Raw genomic sequence first — 23,221 nt, forward strand, 5'->3', positions numbered from 1 at the left:
TTTTTTCCTAAAAAATATGACCTGACATTATCAGATAAGGAGCAGTGAGTTGCCTTTTGTTTTGGGCAATGGATTTCCCCGGTGCTGCTGATTGCTACTAAGGGAAGGAAAGGAGGAGGCGCATGTCAGTCCAATTGATCAGTGTGTCCACTTGGGATCAGGGAGTGGTCTTTGGCTCAGTGCTGCCAAGCTGATAGTTTTTATTTGAAAAGTCGTACAGGAATGAATGGCAACCCTTGAGTTCCTCTTCTTTGAGGCTGTTTATTGAGCCTAAAAGAGATGTATCACAGGAAGCAGGAAAAGCAATACCTCTTGCTAGCTTGGAGTGATTTGTTTTTTTTGTTGTTTTGTGGCTTTTTTTGCACAGTCGAGCCTATTGGTCCCATTAGGTGCTAGCTGGGATGAAAGACCTTGGATTTAATTAGTTTGTTTATACACATCACACACATGCTGCTCTTGGTCCTTTAAGTTTATGTGCCTGACATGCAGCTGTTTGGGATGGGAGAGGTCAACTCAGCCTGGCTTTATCGCAGGCACTTAGGAGCATGGTTTCATTGCCTGCTTTTTTTATGTCGTAAAATGTGAACAGAAAGCTCTGCTGGGACTTCTGGGTGTGAATACAGCTAAGTCAGAAGCTCTAAGGTGACAGGGAGGAGTGCTAGATGGTGATGGGGGAGGGGAAAGTGCATCTAGTGGCTAGATTATGGGTCTGGAGAAAATCACTCAGTGGCCATTGGAATTCATTTAAAGTATTACTTGCAAGGAAAAGCAATGAAGAAAGACTTGCTTTGGTAACATAAATTGCTAGGAATAAAAATAACCAAAGGCAGCATTTTAAGGAGTTTCCTATTTGCTTAATTTTTGTTTCTTTTGTCTAACAGTGCTCTCAGCTGCTTCATCATGGGTGATTTGTACCATTACTGGAAGTCGCAGAAGCCAGATTCCTTAAAGGCAATGATAGGAAAAGTGGAGTCATGCTTTGAGGGTGGGGAAGGCGCTGGAGGGTGTGGGCTGACGCAGTTATTTGGTAGAATCTCCTTCTAGTTTAGAGGGCCTGTGATCTCTCCTCACGTCTGCAAATGTTCAAAATGCTTTTGCAGTTCCCCAACTTTATGCTTTTGTGCTCTTTTTGCTCTAGGAGAACAAAGCCCTAGTAACGGGAGCTGTCATCCTGGGTGCTCGGTTTCTTTGCAGAGAGCCACAGCCTGTGCTGCTCTCTGATTAGCTGTGTCTTAATTACTGGCTAAGGCTATTTCAGTTGTCTTAGTTTAATATATCCCCAAGGGGTGGATGGGGTGTGCGTGTGTCTGGGGGAAGGGAGAGATTGCTCTATGGCTGCATTTTGTGGTGTTTCACTGAAACTTTCTAGAATTTAGAGAATTTTGTTTCACAGTGATTAGTGAAAGATCATTAAGATCATATTTATTGTGTGGCCAAGATTAGACCATGGAAGCCTGACAAGAAACTAACTTCCTCCATGCTTTTGGTTATGGCTTTCTTCACTGAATTACAAAGGTACAAAGAAGTTAATTCTTTGTAGATAACTAGGCCATGGTGGTGTGATAAAAAGAAAAATCATAGTAACAACCACAGCTCTTATTTATTCAATTATTATTATGCATTGGCACTGGACTAAACATTGTATGTAACTTATTCAGCCCTTATAATGACATTATGAGATAGAGAGTAACAATCTCATTTTATAGGATTAAGTTATTATTATTTACATTTTACAGAAACTAAGTTTTAGCCAGGTTACAAATTTGGCTAAGGTCATATAGTTAATAAGTTATTAGACCAGGATTCCAAATCAATGTGATTTGACTGTGATGCCCACCTGCTTACCCACAGTCATCTTAGTTTTATAACATCTTAACTGTGTGTACCATAAGAGCAGTCATCTTTACTCTATCAAACTCACCCCACCCTTCTCATTGTAATTGGAAAATCAGATTTCACACATAGAATGAAATCTCATTTACAGCACTAAGATCCATTTTACTACAGGGATGAGCATGAATCTTGGTCAGATCCTACTCTGATCCCAGAGATTAAAGTAATGCAGACTTGATGCTCAGACCTTTTGCCAGTACCCTTGCTTGACGTATCTTTCTAGCGGGATCTGAGTATGGGAAATGCTACACGAATGAGTGTGGGCCTGATGGAGTTGTAATAAAAGCAGGTCTTACCTGAGTCAGTAATGATTCAAGTCTGTTGTACCTGTCTTACCAGCTACATATGTAGTGCTCTGCTAACTTGAAGACGTTTGAATTCCTTGCCAACACCAGCAAGGAATAGAGGAGTAGACTTCTCTTACAGTCAGGAAGGTGTAATCCATCTCATGGGTTAGGAAGATAAAAGAGAGTTATTTTGCTGAGTATTATCAGTGGCTGAATCTAAATGCTGCCTACCTCTGACAAAGTACAAGAATGACCGTCTTGTGCAACATCCTGGAAGCCTTGTGTTTGAGGAGAGCTGCTATAGTCATCTCTGCATCATCTTGCCCATCCCCAGCTATCCACGCCCAGTGTCATTATTGGGCCGTAAGGGCTGTTCTTTGTTTGACTGTGGGGCTAATGCACACACTGACAGCACATTGATATTGATTCCGGTATGATGAATACTTAGAAATATTATTCCACAGAGCTCATTAGCCATTACTAGGTTCTGGGAAGAAGTTAATCTTTGTCCCAGCCTGTTTCAAGGAGGCCCAAGCTCGTGTCTGCATGAGCTACAGGAATTAGAGGCTGACCAGAAAGCAACGGAGTTGCTGGGTGCAGTGACCACAGGAGTTAGGTTCTATTTAGGGGATAAAAAAGCCAGTGGAAGTTAGGGAAGTTGGTAGTCCTGCTACATGTCTCAGGTTTCCTTCTATTTCCAATCCTAGAATCGGGGAATGATAACTTGTTTTGATCCTATGTATTGAATTCAGTTTAACACCTATTTATTGAGTATCTACTATGTGCCAGGCAATGTCAGGAACATAGCAGTGGAACAAGACATGCAGATCTCTTACCCCACTGCATTCTAGCGGCAGGGGTGGTGGTGTGGAGATAAAAATAAACAGATAAATTTACAGTGGAATAATTTATTCTCTTTGATACTGTAATACTATTTCCATTTACTTCTATTCCAGAGATACACCCATTATCTCTGCACATATGCATATATGGTCTACATGTGGAGGTAAAATCGCTGCATTGAATAACAGGTTTAGTTTTTTTCTTACTTTTTTTTTTTTCTTTTTTTTGCGGTACGTGGGCCTCTCACTGCTGTGGCCTCTCCCGTTGCAGACGTGCAGGCTCAGCGGCCATGACTCACGGGCCTAGCCGCTCCGTGGCACGTGGGATCCTCCCGGACCGGGGCACAAACCCGTGTCCCCTGCATAGGCAGGCGGACTCTCAACCACTGCGCCACCGGGGAAGCCCCTTACTTTTTTATATAACATTCATTTTTATTTAACAGCTACCTTCATTAGATATTCATTGAAAAGAGGTTCACTGTAAGCAAGAGATAGGTGCGGGAAAGAGGTTGAGCATCTAGAATTTTTTTATATCAAACTTTCAATACAAATTAAAAAATAAAAACTATTTTGTTCCAGTCAGCAAAGAAAAATAAACTGTGGGCACATCAGACTAGGAAAGAGGAAATGCAATGTTAAATGAAAATGAAAAAAAAGGGGAGCGGTGTGAACTAGCAGAATAGTTCAGTCCAAACTTTTTAAAGATCCTGGAGTTGTTTTCATTTTTCTACCTTGACAGGCTTAAGCCCTGTGATTTTTGCTTGACTTCCATAGAGCATCTCCATCACTTTGGCTTTGGTGGAGTCAAGTAGCTTTGGTTTTTTTCTTCTTGAGTTTGGATTAGAATCTGCTGGGTGGGAACAAAGCCAATTTGGTGATTAGCATTTTGTTGGTATTAAGCTATTCTGAAAAGTATAATTGTAATTAAACAAAAGGCACATGTCTGTCTCAATTGACATAAACCTGACATACGGAAATATGAAATGTATATGACAGATCAGTTTAAGGAGTTTTTTTTCATTTTTATGAAAGATTTTTTTTTTTTTTTCGGTATGCGTGCCTCTCACTGTTGTGGCCCCTCCCGTTGCAGAGCACAGGCTCTGGATGCGCAGGCCCAGCCACTCCACGGCATGTGGGATCCTCCTGGACCAGGGCACGAACCAGTGTCCCCTGCATCGGCAGGCGGACTCTCAACCACTGCGCCACCAGGGAAGCCCTGAAAGATATTTTTAATCTTTAAAAACTGTCCAGTAAGCCGTCTAAATGGAACATTCCAGCTAGCCTGCTGGTGGAGGTATGTGCCAGTCACCTCAGGCTACAAGCAGCCTGTTTATTCACCCTAGTATGCCTTACAAACATCACTTTAAATGGGAAGCATTTGTCTAAACAATCATATTAACTAATGTATTCAAAACTATGATTGTGGGACTTCCCTGGTGGTCCAGTGGTAGAGTCTGTCTTACAATGCAGGGGACATGGGTTCGATCCCTGGTTGGGGAACTAAGATCCCACATGTTGTGGGGCAACTAAGCCCGTGATCTGCAACTACCGAGCCCACGTGCTCTGGAGCCTGTGCGCCACAACTATGGAGCCCACGCGCCGCATCTAGAGAGAAGCCCATGTGCCACAATGAAGACCTGACATAGCCAAAAAATTAAATAAATAAATAAACATGAACAAAAAACAAAACTATGATTATATTTTTTTAAATGTTATTTATTTATTTTCCTTATTTGTTTTTGTTTTTTGGCTGCCTTGGGTCTTAGTTGCAGCACTCGGGATCTTTGTTGAGGCGTGCTGGATCTTTTTGTTACAGAGTGTGGTCTGCTCGGGTTTCTCTCTAGTTGTGGTGGCGCGCGGGCTTCTCTCTAGTTGTGGCGTGTGGGTTTTCTCTCTGTAGTTGTGGCGTGTGGGCTCCAGGGCACGTGGGCTTTGTAGTTTGCGGCATGCGGGCTCTCTCGTTGAGGTGCATAAGCTCAATAGTTGTGGCACGTGGGCTTAGTTGCCCTGCAGCATGTGGGATCTTAGTTCCCTGACCAGGGATCAAACCTGCATCTCCTGCATTGGAAGATGGATTCTTTACCACTGGACCACCAGGGAAGCCCCTCAAAACTATGACTGTATTTTCATGAAATTTTTTATCCTTGACACGCGTGTGTGAAGGATGTCTGACTTGTGACAATCACTTGTGGATTGACTGTTCCTCTTTGATGGCAACTGCACATACCCAACTCTATAGATGGACCATGAATGGGAAAGTTTTTCAGGGGAGTATCACTTTTTATAGGACTTTGGCTATAGCAACAGACTTCTAGGTATTTTGAATTAATAGGGCTGAAGATTTCATTTCCACAAGCACATAACTATCAACAGCTGAATCCTCCAGTTGGTTTTAAGACTTGGTGAAGACAAAGGAGAGACTTTTTCCCTTGTAAGCCACCAGCCATGTTTTTCTCTGTTCTTTAGCTGTAGGGCATGCTCCAAACTCTTCCAGCCATCTTGCATTTGTTTGCTTTGAGTCACAAGGGGAAGTGGGAAGAGAATGCAGAACCTTTAGAGCAAGGTCTCAAACTGGGTGATTCCTGAGCTTGTTTTGTATAGCTGCAGGGCAGGCTTCGTGGGCTGGCAACCTATGTTGCAGCATAGGGCCCTGCGCTGAGAGGGGTCCACACTTGGTTTAATGCTCTGCTATTGCCAGCTTGCAATTCTTAGTAATTTTTGAGCAAGGGGTTCTTCATTTTTATTTTACACTGGACCCTGCAAGTTACCTAGCCAGTTCTGTATGGCCCTTTTGATATAAAAAATTGACACACAAATCTGAGTTTTAAGCTTCTCTTTAAGAATTAGATGATGTGGCTCACTTGGCAAGAGTTGACTGCCTTAGATGGAGCAGTATTCTCCAGTTCATCACGGTCTCCCCGCTACTCCCATCCATTTACCCCCAATGCTGCTGCTTGAACCCTGTGGGTATTTGAGTTTGAGACTGCTATTCTGGAATAATTCAAATGGCAATTGTAGAGCTTAAAAAACACAGAAGGACCATTGTCAAACAACCCAGAGAAAAGATGCCATGCATAGTAATTTAGAAGCATCCATGGTAATTCACCACCATGCACAGTAGTTCAGTGGCATTTCTTTTATAGGCAATGGGGGGACATATTACATTGTACCTGAAAATATTTGATAGGTCAGGCTTATTTGTCACCACCACTGCTTTCAGGGGAGAAATCAAATGTTCTTTGCAAAGCAAGCTAATTAACCATCCTGTTGGTTCATTGTTTGTCTTAATTTTCCCACCCTTTGTTTACTACTTGATTACTTTTATCCCCTGCTTTGTTTAACTTTATTTAAATTACACAACATTTTTATGCTGGCTGGGTATTTTTTTAGCACTGTTTTTTTCCCTCTATTCTTTCTTTCCAGGAGGCTAGGGGCCTATAATTTGAGATTATATTACTGTAGGAAGAGTTCACTTTTTTTTAGTTAAAAAGGGAATTGCAGTCAGTATTTATAATGAACCCTTCTCCAGCAAGGGAGTTCCAGCCATGCTAATGTTAATGTTCATAAGTCCAGATCTGCCATTACTATTTATAATAATGAGATGCTGGTGACAGACTCCTGGACCTTATAGTAGGTGAAGCATTCTCACCCATCATGTCACAGTGAAAAGATACTGTATTAATCTACAGATGTGCAGAGAAATGTTAGAGAATTAACATGAATGATGGTATTTGCTGCACTGGAAAAAGGTAAATTTTTTTTTTTTTTTTTTTTTTGGCCGTGTGACAGTAAACAAAGACCTGACAAATCCATGAGGGGCTTTTGTCACATCTTAGAGATGGAGTCTTCTCTAAGGATCAAGCCCCAAGGACTCACAGCTTTACTCTGTACCCTGTAACAATCCTAATGCCCACTATGTCCACCACTGTACAAGCTGTAAAGCCAGCTGTTTCAGATAATTTCATCAGCAATCAACAATCAACAGATGTGTCAAATGTCTACCATGTGCAAGATCATGTGCTGAAGAGACACTTTACAAATTAGGACAGCCAAAGGCAAGCACATGTATATTACTTGGAGAGCTTGTCATAGATTTAACACTGTGTTGTCTGGGCTCTGCTTATAGACAATTCTGATTAGTTCTTCCCTTGCTCTAGAGGTACTCTGAGATGGGGCTCCAGGTATATCTGGGGCTGCCATCTCATCTTCTATTTTTTTCATTCAATTCCTTGATTTAAATGTTTTTTCTTAAATAAATCATTACTTTTTCTGGCCAATTCAAAATCTTTGTTTCCCACCCACTCTCAGCTTTTTCAGTTCTTAGTGCTCATCCTTTGTTTCTATCCCACCAGTCTCCAATCACTGAAACCTTCTGGGATAGCTGTGAATCCACCAAAATCCTCCCCACCAGCAGCCCCCCAGGCCCCCATCTTCCCTGCTACTGTTTATTCCCATTATATTAGCATAAAAATAGCCCATCTAAAACCAAATGACACTTCCGCTCCCCTTGTGAAGTAATCTGCTTACATTTAGCTTTAAATATTTAATTCAAATATTGCACTGTATTTAACCTCTTTTTTGTTTTGCTGTGAATTAAAAGAGAAGGAGTGTAAAACGCATATTAGTCACTCTTCCAGGCAATCTATGTGGGGCATCAACTAGAAATTACCAAAATAACAGGGCCTTATGTGGTAGAAGAATACATGCAAAATTAAAACAGGTGTACAAATGTAGTTAAAAATTTTTGTTCTTCAGTGTTCTTACTACATTGCATTTTCAATTAAAAATAAATAAAAATGGGGGGAGGGGATGGTGAGAAGGTAGGCATCACAGCAAGGCTCCAGAGAGAAACACATTTCTTCAGCCTTGGCTAGGAGTGGCACGCAGCTTATAGAACACTGAGAATATCTGTCAGAAGAGCAGCTGCTTGAAAAGAAAGGACAGACCTGAAAATAATGGTAAAAAATAAAAACAACCACAAAACAGGCATGATTGCTCAGAGAACTAATAAAGAATCAGAGTGGTGAATTAAAATATTAGTTTTCACTAATTTATTATTAAATAATTGATAACATGATTTTTAAGCATTTGAATTTTGACTAAACTGAAAATGAATACGCTAAGAGGCAGAGGACCAAGAAAAAGATAACGTAACGAGCTTAAGAAGAGACATGTTTCACCATGTTATTTTTTACTTAGAGGGTTTTTCCTTTTGGTCCTTGCTCTGGTTAGTATAATTAGGTTTTTTTGTTGTGAAGGTGAATAAACCCATATATTTTGTTTTAATTAAAAAAAATATTTTCTTTAAGAAAATAACAAAAATCATGGTCTCTGGCATGATGTTTTTTTCTGGTTCTCAGATGCTAAATCTTCACTCCATCCTTTTGTAATTACTACTTATGCTTAATACCCAAATACGAAGTAGTAAAATGAGTGCTGTCAACCAGTTTGAGGGGAAAACAAAATGCTGCTTTTCAGAGATACTCTAGAATCTCAAGTGGTGGTGGAAAGGCCACATTACCAATTTAAAGTGAATTTTTGCAATGGCTGGTACCAAATGAGAGATCTCTATTCTGGATTTTGGAATCCCAAAATCCAACAATGTACACATATGTATGTAGACTGATATTCTCTGTGCAGGAGATTAGTGGTGGGGGAGTTGGGCAGGGGTGGGTGGTCCCAAGAAGGGAGCAATAGCTTGCTTCCCTTTTGACTCGTTTGATCTCCTGACACCCTAAACCTAAACAGTAAACAAGAACAGAGCCTGGCAGGGTGGGTTTTGGAGCCGGGCATATTTACATTTGAATCAGCTCTAACATAAGATGATAAGATCTGTGATTTTGAGTTTCTTAGAGTGTCATTTTCCCCATATGTAAAATGAGGAGAATATCCATTTTACAGAATGACATGAAGTATTTTTATGTAAAGTTACTAGCACAGAGCAGGCATTTGATAAATAAAAGTTATTATTATTTCACTATCCACAGGTAGTGGGGTAAGATTATTACTCCCCCAAGAAGAAATTTAATTTCTCAACTTCAACCCTGAAACCAATGAAATACTTTTTTTTTTTAAGATGTTGGGGGTAGGAGTTTATTAATTAATTTATATATTTTTGCTGTGTTGGGTCTTCGTTTCTGTGCGAGGGCTTTCTCTAGTTGTGTCAAGCGGGGGTCACTCTTCATCGCGGTGCGCGGGCCTCTCACTATCGCGGCCTCTCTTGTTGCAGAGCACAAGCTCCAGACGCACAGGCTCAGTAGTTGTGGCTCACGGGCCTAATTGCTCCGCGGCATGTGGGATCCTCCCAGACCAGGGCTCGAACCCGTGTCCCCTGCATTAGCAGGCAGATTCTCAACCACTGCGCCACCAGGGAAGCCCCTGAAATACTTTTCAGAGCTTTTATTAATGGAAAGAAAACCCCTTTAATATATTTTAAATGCTATAATATATTTTAAAGGCACATATATTATCTCACATAATTTCTTTTTCCTGCTTAATTTTTCTCCATGGCATTTATCATCATCTGCAAACTACACATTTTACCATATTGTTTGTCTCCCCTTAGTACAAAGCAAGTTGCACGAGGGCAGAGATTATTGTCTGTTTATTTTTAGCATCTTTATTGGAGTATAATTGCTTTACAATGGTGTGTTAGTTTCTGCTTTATAACAAAGTGAATCAGTTATACATATACATATGTTCCCATATGTCTTCTCTCTTGCGTCTCCCTCCCACCCTCCCTATCCCACCCCTCTAGGTGGTCACAAAGCACCAAGCTGATCTCCCTGTGCTATGCGGCTGCTTCCCACTAGCTATCTGTTTTATGTTTGGTAGTGTATATATGTCCATGCCACTCTCTCACTTTGTCACAGCTTACCCTTCCCCCTCCCCATATCCTCAAGTCCATTCTCTAGTGGGTCTGTGTCTTTCTTCCCGTCTTACCCCTAGTTTCTTCATGACCTTTTTTTTTTCTTAGATTCCATATATATGTGTTAGCATACGGTATTTGTTTTTCTCTTTCTGACTTACTTCACTCTGTATGACAGACTCTAGGTCCATCCACCTCACTACAAATATCTCAATTTCATCTCTTTTTATGGGTGAGTAATATTCCATTGTATATATGTGCCACATCTTCTTTATCCATTCATCCAATGATAGACACTTAGGTTGCTTCCATCTCCTGGCTATTGTAAGAGCTGCAATGAACATTTTGGTACATGACTCTTTTTGAATTATGGTTTTCTCAGGGTATATGCCCAGTAGTGGGATTGCTGGGTCGTATGGTAGTTCTATTTGTAGTTTTTTAAGGAACTTCCATACTGTTCTCCATAGTGGCTGTATCAATTTACATTCCCACCAACAGTGCAAGAGTGTTCCCTTTTCTCCACACCCTCTCCAGCATTTATTGTTTCTAGATTTTTTGATGATGGCCATTCTGACCGGTGTGAGATGATATCTCATTGTAGTTTTGACTTGCATTTCTCTAATGATAAATGATGTTGAGCATTCTTTCATGTGTTTGTTGGCAATCTGTATATCTTCTTTGGAGAAATGTCTATTTAGGTTTTCTGCCCATTTTTGGATTGGGTTGTTTGTTTTTTTGATATTGAACTGCATGAGCTGCTTATAATCTTGGAGATTAATCCTTTGTCAGTTGCTTCATTTGCAAATATTTTCTCCCATTCTGAGGGTTGTCTTTTGGTCTTGTTTATGGTTTCCTTTGCTGTGCACAAGCTTTTAAGTTTCATTAGGTCCCATTTGTTTATTTTTGTTTTTATTTCCATTTCTCTAGGAGGTGGGTCAAAAAGCATCTTGCTGTGATTTATGTCATAGAGTGTTCTGCCTATGTTTTCCTCTAAGAGTTTGATAGTATCTGGCCTTAACATTTAGGTCTTTAATCCATTTTGAGTTTATTTTTGTGTATGGTGTTAGGGAGTGTTCTTTTTTTTTTAATTTTATTTTTTTTATTAGTTTCTGCTTTATAACAAAGTGAATCAGTCATACATATACATCTGTTCCCACATCCCTTCCCTCATGCATCTCCCTCCCTCCCACCCTCCCCATCCCACCCCTCCAGGCGGTCACAAAGCACCGAGCTGATCTCCCTGTGCTCTGCGGCTGCTTCCCACTATCTATCTACCTTACGTTTGGTAGTGTATATATGTCCATGCCTCACTTTCGCTTTGTCACAGCTTACCCTTCCCCCTCCCCATATCCTCAAGTCCATTCACAAGTAGGTCTGTGTCTTTATTCCCGTTTTACCCCTAGGTTCTTCATGACATTTTTTTTTTAATTCCATATATATGTGTTAGCATACGGTATTTAGGGAGTATTCTAATTTCATTCTTTTACATGTAGCTGTCCAGTTTTCCCAGCACCACTTATTGAAGAGGCTGTCTTTTCTCCACTGTATATTCTTGCCTCCTTTCTATTTTGTTCATTGATGTTTCCTTAGCTCCTAGAATAGTGCCTGGCATGTGGTGGTGCTCAGTAAATTCTTGTTGCACGAATGAACGAATCCACATAACCCTTTGAGAGAGGCAACTTGATTGTATTCAGTATGTAGAAAATGAATTCTCTTTTTCAGTGATGCTTTTCAAGGTTCTGAACACCTTTGAGTGATTCTTGCTATTCCAGATAGCATGTCAATAAGCCCTTCTGGCTGATGGTTAAGCCATCATACTCCATCCAGTATTCTAAATTCTTCCACTGAAAGCAGGGATATTGACCAGGCAGCTCTGATGGGCTTCTCCTCTCCATGGGGTTTCTAAGAGGGAGCTGGAGTTTCCTTGGTCATTTGAAAGATACATTCATTCTTCTACCAGTGGTTGTCTCTTTCTGTCTCTTTAGTGAATTTGAGACTCCTTCAGGATCACTTATTTATTCTCCTTGAAATCATGGATTCTGAGCTGTAAATCTCAGATTGATTGATGGATTGGTGGGTTTCAAAGGAATCTTCAAGGAAAGTACCAGATAGGGAGAATGATAAGCCATGGCAGTCAACCCTTTCCTATTGCTATAAAAATGCTCTAATGAGAAATAAAGCAAAGCACAGGCACATAACAATACATTTGCTTGGCCAGAAGAACATACCACTTCATAAATGAAGGAAATAATTAAGATAGCCGATTTCTGCTATATATTTTGAATTAGAGGCAAACTATCTTTTAACAGTGGATATCTATAGCTGAATTTTGTACCAAAGACATATTCTAAATGTCATGCTTTTGAACTGTTTCTCAGCCAACAGGTGTGAGATTTTTTTTCTTGAAATTCAAACCATTTTGACAGCATCCTATTTTTAGAATGCCTTCCTCTTTTAAAAGGCAAAACAACATCCAAAAGCAATTAGAAAAACATCTTGAGAGAAGACAGTGTTCTTGTTATACCATAATAATAATGGGCTAAATAAGAAAATGTAATGCTGTTAAATTTATAGTTCACAGTGTTTTTATTAATTTTATTTTTTTTAATTTTATTTATTTTTGGCTGCGTTGGGTCTTTGTTGCTGTGCAAGGGCTTTCTCTAGTTGTGGTGAGTGGGGGCTCCTCTTCGTTACGGTGCGTGGGCTTCTCATTGCGGTGGCTTCTCCTGTTGTGGAGCATGGGCTCTAGGTGTGTGGACTTCAGTAGCTGTGGCACACGGGCTCGGTAGTTGTGGCTTGCGGGCTCTAGAGCGCAGGCTCAGTAGTTGTGGCACATGGGCTTAGTTGCTCTGCGGCATGTGGGATCTTCCCGGACCAGGGCTTGAACCTGTGTTCCCTGCATTGGCAGGTGGTTTCTTAGCTACTGCGCCACCAGGGAAGTCCTATATAGTGTTTTTATTTTATGGTTATGAAACATATTTAATATATTTACTTTTAGCAACCTCATCATGCTACAGGATAAAAATTATGCCTTATGAAAGTTTCCTTACATCTGCAGTACATGCCATGGCCAGTTGCAGTACACAGGGACATTATTGTGTTCATATAGCATGCTATTTTGATCTATTTCAAAGAGCCCTGGACTGGAAGTCAGGAACCTGAGTTTTAACTCCTGCTAATATAATCTTCCTGACCTGTAGTTTCCTCCACAGTAAAACAAAAGGGTTAAAATAACTGATTTTTGTTTCCTTTTATCTCTAATATTTTATGCCTCACTTAAAGGGTTCTCCCTTTCAATTGTTCAGCTTTGTCATTTTTCCAAAATGATATTCCATTAGAATATTTTAAATTTGCTTAATGCCCTCATATAGATGAAAACATATTTTAGTTTATACACCATTTAAATTTCACACATGTGTGTTTCATTAGCTTGTGTTTCACAGTACTCTTGGTGGTTAACCTATAGTCGATACATAAGGTTTCACTTAAACTAACAAATTACTGTCTTTCACAACAAACTTAAAAATTGTTTTTCCAGTTTTATTGAGAAATAATTGACATACATCTCTGTATTAGTTTAAGACATAGAACATGATGGTTTGATTTGTATATATTGTGAAATAATCACTACAGTAGATTCAGCTAACATCTGTCTTCTCATATAGACACAATAAAAAAAGAAGAAGAAAGAAAAAAAATTTTCTCCTTGTGATGAGAACGCCTAGGATTTACTCTCTTAACTTTCCTATATATCATACAGCAATGTTGGCTATAGTTGTCATGTTGTACATTACATCCCTGGTACTTATTTGCCTAATAACTGGATGTTTGTACCTTTTGACCACCTTCCTCCAATTCCCTCTCTTCTTACCCCCCTCACAACAAACTTTTAAACAGTTCCCTTATCTTGCGAATTCAAATATTTTCTATTTATTCTTTCTCCCTTTTAGCCATAACGTGTATTTTCTGTTAATGAGTTGAGTGACATATTTGGTGCTCCTCTACCCTTTCTATTGGGTGTGGAATTTCTTTAGAAACTCACACTGCTGCTCCAGACATTCCCCCCAAATACCTGTGTATGTGCTTTTATAAGGTCAAACCATATGGAATTCCCATTTTTGTAGGTCAAAAATGGCCAAATATTTGCAGTTTCATGTGGTTCAACCTAATACTTTGTTAATTATCATAACAATATCTTTACTATTTTTATAATGCAGTGATGAAATCAGTCCCTAAATGAGTTAGGGAAGTAGTGCAAAGAGCATGCAGGGGCTTTAATGAAAGACAGATGAGGGACTGAATTCTGCTTTTCTGCTACCAACGATGTGCCTTGGGCAAGTTGCTCAACTTTGCTGAGCTTCCATTTCATTTGTAGAATGGAAATGCCGATGCCTACCTCATGGGCTTGCTGAGCAGAATGCTCATGGCTCCTAGAATGGTGCCTGATACATGCTTCAAACTCAGTAATGGTCATGATGTTGTTACTAGTAACCATGTTGTACTCCCTCAATGATAAATATCTAAATGTTTAGCTAGAAAAACAAACAAATTGACCTAAATAGATTAAATAAGAAATGGTTACAAGAAGGAGCAGATTCCTGGGAAGAAGAGTCCTATCTTCTAGGGCCATGTAGACTTTTAACAAGATTTCCAAGGGACATTTTAGGGGAGAATGAGAAGGTTGTCTTTCATGTCATCCTCAACTATTTCTGGAGCAATAATGCCATAATTCATGTGGCATCTGCAAATTTCAAATGTTTTCCTTTTTATATTTTGTTTTTTGAGAGTAATAGTAACAAAGTTCTCTTATGGAAACTATGGACTGTAAAATTGTATTTATTTATAACAAATAGATTTAAAATTTTATTTGTAAAATTCTTTGAGCCAAAAAAAGTCACAGAGTTTAAATATTCACTAGTATTACATATGTTTTAATGCCCACTAGGTAAGTGAGTTTAATGTTTTATTTAGCCTAAAACAACTCCCATGAGACGGTGAGTCTGGTCCCAGAGCAGAAGGGACAATCTTTAACTCTCCTCCTTTCCTCTGAATGATCCTGTGCTTGTCGATGGCTTCTCCTGTAGCCATGTGCTGATGACTCATGAATTCAGATTTTTACCCTCTGATTATTTTCCCTGAGATTCAGACTTATATTTCTCCTGCCTTCTGTTTGTGTTCTCCCAAATCTTCCTTGAGTACCTTCACTCTGCACAGCTAAAATCTCATTCTCTTCCCCATTCCAAACTTGTTCCTCTTTCTGAACTCCCTGTCTAGAATAAAGCCTTTTCTTCAATCCCATCCCTCAGGGCAGAGACTGGGTGTCATCCTTAGCCTTCTGTTTCACCTCTCCCCTCACCCAAGTTCTGCTGAGTCACCAAATCCTGCTGAGTCACCAAGTCCTGTAGAGTTTCTAACTCTATGGGATTTGGTGAAAATGATCTTAGGGTCACCCCAAATATATTTTTTTTTTTTTTGCGGTATGCGGGCCTCTCACTGTTGTGACCTCTCCCGTTGCGGAGCACAGGGTTCGGACATGCAGGCTCAGCGGCCATGGCTCACGGGCCTAGCCACTCCGCGGCATGCGGGATCTTCCCGGACCGGGGCACGAACCTGTGTCCCCTGCATCGGCAGGTGGACTCTCAACCACTGCGCCACCAGGGAAGCCCCCAAATAAGTTTTTATTGTCTAATAGACTTAGGTCATGCTTCCCCACCTCCTGGCTTCCCCTTTTCTAAACTATAGACCTGATATTTTTAGATTTTCTTTCATGGAAGGCCCTTCCATCCCCATGATCTTTCTAGCTGTGCTCTGAACCTTTTCCAGCTCTGTGAAAGCCTATGTCCAGGACAACCTCAGGTATCCAGTGTGGCTGGTGTGCTGTGGTGAAGAGGGGGAGAAAATGCACAGTGTGAGCACTGGATGGGAACTCTAACAAATAAGAAATGTGTTATTGTAGATGGAAAAAGTGTGTTATTTTTTTTTTCACTTTGGAATAAAAATTTATCTGATCAGAGGGTTTCAAAAGTTGATACATAAAGTTACTACATCCTGACTCAACAGGATTACACACTGCTGACTTCAGCACCAGAATGTATTTCTTTTTTGCAGGCGTGATTCTCATTTGTCTTTTGAACTAATTCCAATGGACAGGAGCCAGTTGTTTTTTTTTAAAATTTTTTTCTTATTAGTCATCCATTTTATACACATCAGTGTATACATGTCAACCCCAATCTCCCAGTTCATCACACTGCCACCCCCACCCCCTGCCGCTTTCCCCCCTTGGTGTCCATATGTTTGTTCTCTACTTCTGTGTCTCAATTTTTGCTTCACTTCACTCTGTATGACAGTCTCTAGATGCATCCACATCTCTACAAATGACCCAATTTCGTTCCTTTTTATGGCTGAGTAATATTCCATTGTATATATGTACCACATCTTCTTTATCCATTTGTCCGTTGATGGGCATTTAGTTTGCTTCTGTGTCCTGGCTATTGTAAATAGTGCTGCAATGAACATTGGGGTGCATGTGTCTTTTTGAATTATGGTTTTCTCTGAGTATATGCCCAGTAGTGGGGTTGCTGGGTCATATGGTAATTCTATTATTAGTTCTTTAAGGAACCTCCATACTGTTCTCCATAGTGGCTGTATCAATTTACATTCCCACCAAAGTGCAAGAGGGTTCCCTTTTCTCCACCCCCTCCAGGAGCCAGTTTTAACTCTGTGGCTCACAACACTGGCATTGTTCACAGTAATATTCACAAGAGAGCAAATCAGCAACCATTTTTCCCATTGAAGACAACTAGTTCCCATGAGGAAGGCAGGTGGCATGTTGGTGAGCTGTGCTTGGGGTCAGTTAGATCTTCTGAATTCAGATCCCAGTCATATACTAGCTCTGTGCCTAAGGAAAGTTGCCCTTCTGGGCTCTGCTTTTCTTCATAGTACCTACCTTGTGAAGTATTGTATAGTTTAGGCACAATGTGTAGTTTAGGCACAAAGCACCTAGCACAGTGCCTGAGATACTGAAGGCTCTCAGGAGTGTTTAGTGGGGGCTGGAGCTATTCATAATGTAAAAGCATGACTAACTGGTGGCCAGCCTTGCTGCCTGACCTTGTTTTAGGAGAATTTCTGTTCCAGTCCCAGACCTATGAGATTTCAGTGGTCAAAGGAGTCTTGTATCAGCATCTTATCCAACTACCCTGCTTCTTCCCTGAATTGGACAGGAACAACCATATCATATGACTGATATTTATACAGATCTTCCTCAACTTATGATGGGGTTACCCATTGTAAGTTGAAAATATTGTAAATCAAAAAAGCATTTAATACATATAACCTACTGAACATCATAGCTTGGCCTAGCCCACCTTAAATGTGCTCAGGATACTTACATTAGCCTACAGTTGGGCAAACTCTTCTAACACAAAGCCCATTTTATATTCAAGTATTGAATATCTCATGTAATTTATTGAATACTGTACTGAAAGTAGTACAGTAGAATACTGTACTGAAAAGCGGAATGTTGACTGAGTATAGAATGGTTTTAAGTTTATCAGTTGTTTATCCTCTTGATAGTGTGGATGACAAAGCTGCTGCTGCTCACCATCAGAGAGAGTGTCATACTGCATATCACTAGCCCAGGAAAAGATCAAAATTCAAAATTTGATGTATAGTTTCTACTGAATGCGTATGCTTTTGCACCATTATAAAGTTGAAAAATCATAAGTTGAACCATCATAACTTAGGGACAGTCTGTATATCAAATTTTATTTTCCTTATGCTTCCTTTCTACACTAATTTGGCGAAAATGTTTCCATAGAAAATTGTTTTGGGCCCAGTGAATAATATTTACTGTTAAACTCTCATAATCTTGTCAAGGGCAATTCCACACTTTAAAATGTGCATTTACTTTTCTAATACAGATTCAGTTCACACAATCTGTTGCACCCTCAGGTATTAAAATACTCTAAATACTCAATATTAAATGTTGATTTCACACTTTTCCCACAGACATTGAATAAGTAAGCAGACACAGAGGTTATGCATCCACTCTCAGGGGACACGATTGCCTAGAGAGGTTTTCCCAGTACAGGTAAAGCTTTGCCTTGGAAATGATTATGTGATTTAGCAGTGAGGGGTTAATATTCCTTACACTGTCAGATGTGGTGTAGGCTGGAGCCTTTCAGCTTGGGTTGCCTCCATCACTGAGCTCCAGACACGTCTGGGCATGTCTGCTGAATGTCTCCCCTATGTTGCTGATGATTTAGTGGTCTGTTCCATCAGTGGACAGAGTGTATTGGCACTCTGGGTCAGAAGAGATTTCTGAAGAGAACTCATCCTAAGAGAAATGGAGTCTGCCATGATAAGCTCTAATTTCCAAAGGGTGAAGTGACTCTGAGCCCAGTTTGAGGTGGGACACAAGTTATCCTCTCTTGGGCACTCCCTGGACTCAGGGCTGCGACCTGTAGAAACTGGGGAGGCGCAAGTGTAGTGTACATAAGAGCTATTCAACTAAAGAATCTGTATCTGATTTGAGCATAAGACCACTGCTTCAGCAGCCTTAGGCAGAGTATATTATGTAAGAGGGAGAAAGGTGTGTTCCCATCTATCTACAGATGCTCTAACCAGAGGTTTACAAATTCTTTTGATTGACAGCCTTATGTGTTATAAAATGTCTAAGCTCTCACTTGTATTAATATGTATTTTATAAAACATAAACAAAAATAAAAATTAAAAAGGATGAAACAAAAATTAAGCAGAAATCTTAAATTTTCTTCATATTCCCAAAGGTTTGTCTTGCATCTCCCATGGGGTGAGCCCCCAACCTGTAGATTATTGCCTAGAGCATCAGTGAGAGGGGCCTGCTTAGTGCCTGGAAATATCAGCTCTTCCTGGCAAAGGTGCCCATGCTGTAACGAGTATGCACACACATTTCATGCTGAAACATCATGAAATTCTACCCAGTGCTCTTTTTTCAGGGAACTAGACTCTGGTGAGGCAGGTAAGAGAAAGAAACTGGTAAATGTAAGACATTACCAATAATGTGACTCCATCTGTACCCCTGAGCTGGCCAGCCCTGGAGAATCTTGGGTTGTACAAATCAAAAACATTTCTGAGACAGTATGTTTGTACTGGATTTTAGAGTTTACAGTCAGCTTTTTTACACGTAACTCCTCAACAACTCTGTAGGATATGAAGGATGGAAATTGAGAATTTCCTTAAACCAATTTGATCACACCCAATTCTCAGGTTCTTTTTGGAAATCATAGTAGCTACCTAAGAAGTTTGAATTGATAATTAACTACTCTTCCACAACCTTTACCAAGTTGTAATGAATGCAAGCCTCAGACCAAAATTTACCATGCATACAGGTATTTATTAGACAAACATTTATTAGCAAAGTAGGCACAAAATATTTCATACAATCCGTTTGATAGGATTAATGAAGTTCCAGCTCTATTTCCTTTTAGGTGCTCCAACTGTATAGTAAAAGCTTTACTTGAGGTAGGATTCTGTGCCCTTTAGTAAGCATCACACAGTCAGAAGTTCTTCTGAACCAGTGGTTGAAGACAAAGACAGATTAGGGATTGAGCCTCAGACAACATCACTAGGGGCACATCTGAGGATTCTTATTCTTTTCTTCCCAAAAGTGTTTCTGCAGTATTTTAACTAACTCACATGTCTTGAATACCTTTAGTTTTTCCAAGGGAAATCCATTTCTAACTTTCAGATTTCTAAATGACAAAGCAGTGATTATTGATTGAGGTAGGAGTGAGACTACCCCCTTTGTGATATAATGCTGGCTGGCACATACCCGCCACCCTCGACTATATTTACCAGATATTACTTTAGCTGACTAAGTCTAGAAATGAAGCTTAAATTAATTGTCATATGTATATCTCACAGATTATACTGAAGTATTTTAAAATAAATTATAGATTTTGTTAACACTGGGTTACCACCTTACGTTGAAGCTTATAGTCTATGATTTGCTTGAAGTCTCTTTGCTGGTGAGGGATGGGTCAGAAACTGAACCCAGGTGTAAATGATTCTCAATCCTGCTCTCTCTTTGTAATACCGATGCATCTGACTGTATGTACTTCCAGTGCTGGCCTCCTGGGATTGAAGCCTTCTGACCCTTGGCTACTTTTCAGTAAAGTCTAAAGTTTAGTTAATAGTCATAACCCAATGTTAGAAAGTAAGGAATTGCTTCTGCTGCTGACCTGGTCCCTCCTGTACTTCTTCCTGAGGAGGGGAAAGATAATCCCCACCAGAATTATGAGGCTTTGCTTCCATTCCCAAAAGGTGGCTTTGGTTGCTTTGGTTCTTATAACTCTTTTCCTCAAGGATATTGGGATATGTTTTCCGGGGCCTGGAGGACATTTGTGTGAAGCCACATGGTGCCTGAGGGCCATGACCCAAGGGCAGGGGCTGCTCTGGACAGTGAGATAGAGATGGACTGAGCAGTTTAAGGACCTGGAAGAGACAGCTGGGCGGGATCATGTTGGGAGCAAAAGCAAGAAGTTCAAGGTAGGCCAGACCAGAAATATTCTAGACAGGAGCCAGGGGATTTTACAGGTTGCAGCCTATGGTAGGGATCAATTAGCCTTGCTCAGAAGAATATAGACCTGGGTTAGACCAAGAAAAAAAAAAAATTTGTACATTCTGAGATACCAAGAGCAAAAAGCAGTTATCCAAAAGCTAACAGAAACCCAGAATGTTTAGGAAGAAGATTGTGGATGCTGAAAAACTGAGAAGAGTTTTGTCTTGTTGGGAAACTTCTGCTTCCTTTTATCTCCTAGCATTCCTCCTGCAATGCTTTTACCCTGCACTCTATGAGGCTTCTGATATATCCTAAAGCAGGGTGAATTTTCCACAGTACTTCCCACCCAGCAACTCTGCAGGGCCCAGGTAATGCCCTGAAAGGTGCAAGTGACTATATATATATATATATATATATATATATATATTTTTTTTTTTTTTTTTTTTTTTTTTTTTTTTTTTTTTTTTTGCTGTACGCGGGCCTCTCACTGTTGTGGCCTCTCCCATTGCGGAGCACAGGCTCTGGACGCGCAGGCCCAGCGGCCATGGCTCACGGGCCCAGCTGCTCCGCGGCACGTGGGACCTTCCCGGACCAGGGCAGGAACCCGCATCCCCTGCATCGGCAGGCAGACTCTCAACCACTGCACCACCAGGGAAGCCCCGACCCTATATTTTTTAATCATTCCTATTCCTGTGTCCTGAGCCTTCCCATTGGTCCCAGGGTCCTCCCACAGATCCTCCCAGGATCTGTGTCTCCCAGGATGCCTCTCTGATTCTCATGACCAGAGGATGCCTAGTGGCCACTCTAACTGGCCAGAGTACTTAAGGTAGAGGTTCCCTTTAAGTCACCCCCTTAGAACTCTTGCTATTGGTTATTTAATTCATAAAAGGGACTCTCTAGTACCTGTTGCTCAATAAGAATGATGGCATTTGTGGTTTGACACAACAGGAATTGTTTGAAGGGGTTTTTACAGATCTGTTGGACAATAGCCATTTCCATTCCAATGACATTGCAGTATTTCTGAAGAACAGTTATTTGGGGCAGGAATTCAGAACTGCACTCTATAGATCCAAAGTGAGTTTGACTTGTATATGGGAGTGATTCTTTTTTAACTGCCCTTGAAATGTTTCATTTAAACTTAAAAATTAAGGGACATCTTTTTCCACAGAAGTCTTTCGATTTTATGGCTCTGTGTAGATGCTAGGATAGGAAAGAAAAAATGTCTTATGGTCAAAGAATGTAGAATCCTGGGCCAGGGGTGGAGGAGTGTCTATTTCTTGGCCTTACGTGTTCCTGAGCCTCAGAAATATAGAAAGATTGGTAGGCCTATTGGTGCTTGATCTAATGACTAATGGGATATGATTTTAGTTTAGGATTTGGAAGTTCCAAATTTATTAAAAATGTACGTAATAGTAATAATAATAATAACAATGACAATAATGGCTTTCTTCTGTTTATTGGGTGCTAATTATGTGTCAGGCTCTATGTTAAGAAGTGCTTCACATATGCTAACTTATTAAATTTTCAACAAATTTATTAAAAGGTAGTTGAAAGGACACATTCAGTGCCCAGAGCTTGGTTTCTAAACACGCTTCTTCAATAAAAGGAATAATTTTCTAAGGCTAGGACAGGGAAAAGTTTAAGATGAGTGTGAACATCATGTAGTATGAGGAAGTAAGGAAGTGCTCACAAAACAAAAGCAAAAGGATGGGGCATGTTAAAGGGGCACAGGAGGCAAGCTGCAAGAGCTTTTTTTTTTGGTCGAGCCGCACAGCTTGCAGGATCTTAGTTCCCTCATCAGGGGTTGAACCGGGGCCCCTGGCAGTGAAAGCACCGAGTTCTAACCACCGGAACCATCAGGGAATTCCCGAAAGAGCTTCTAATAGCCAAATTTGGAACACTCTGAGCAATAAAATAAATAAATCAGATAGTATTGAGTTATAATCCAAAGTATAAAATAAATATACATGAATGTATGTTAATATAAATAAATGATTGAATAAATAAACGTGAAAAGAGGCATGTCTTCCTTACTGAAGAATTCAAAATAATGTACATTAATACTACTATCTCTAGGAGTAAGAGCTTAACCCACCCCCCACCCCCCACTTAGGGTGGCCTAGACTTGATGGCTCACTTCCAAGGAACAGAGTACAGAAAAAGAAAAATATGCAGTAAATTTACAGGGGAGAAGTCTGGCAAACACCACTATAGGCAAGTGATGAAGTAACCTTTGCCAGTGATATCATGCCGAAGTCATGTACCCCTGATACTGATGTGATGATAAGGGCACTTTATCTCCATGATAGTCTATCCAAAAACCCATAACCCCATTCTAACCATGAGAGAAACATCAGACAACCCAGATTGGGGGACATTCTATAGAGCAGCTGGCTTGTCTTCTTCAAGACTGTCAAGGTCATGAAAAACAAGGAAAGCCTAAGAAACTGTTACAGACCAGAGGAGACCAAGGAGATATGACAACTAAATGCAATGTGGTACTCTAGATTGGGTCCTGGAACAGAAGAGGACATTAACGGAAAAACTGGTGAAATCCACATAAAGTCTGGATTTTCATTAATAGTAATGTACCAAGATCAGCTTTGTAGTTTTTACACACGTACGTTGATAACGTAAGATGTTAAGAAAGGAGGAAACAGTGTGTGGTTGTTGTGGGAACTCTCTGTACTATCTTTGCAGCTTTTCCGTAAATCTAAAATTTTTCCAAAATAAAAAGTTTACTAAGATAGATAAATGAATGAATAAATAGGTGAATAAATAGTCAAAAGTT

The 23,221-nt window shown here is 40.2% G+C and overlaps 1 protein-coding gene across 4 annotated transcripts in view; it reads left to right on the forward strand.

Annotated features, from left to right (window-relative positions):
• AKAP6 (A-kinase anchoring protein 6) overlaps positions 1-23,221 on the forward strand; it is a 607,701-nt gene that overhangs the window by 106,076 nt on the left and 478,404 nt on the right. The gene's annotated exons all lie outside the window — the stretch shown is intronic.

Source organism: Mesoplodon mirus (assembly GCF_964341445.2).
Source record: "Mesoplodon mirus genome assembly, chromosome: 4".
Lineage (NCBI taxonomy): Eukaryota > Metazoa > Chordata > Mammalia > Artiodactyla > Ziphiidae > Mesoplodon > Mesoplodon mirus.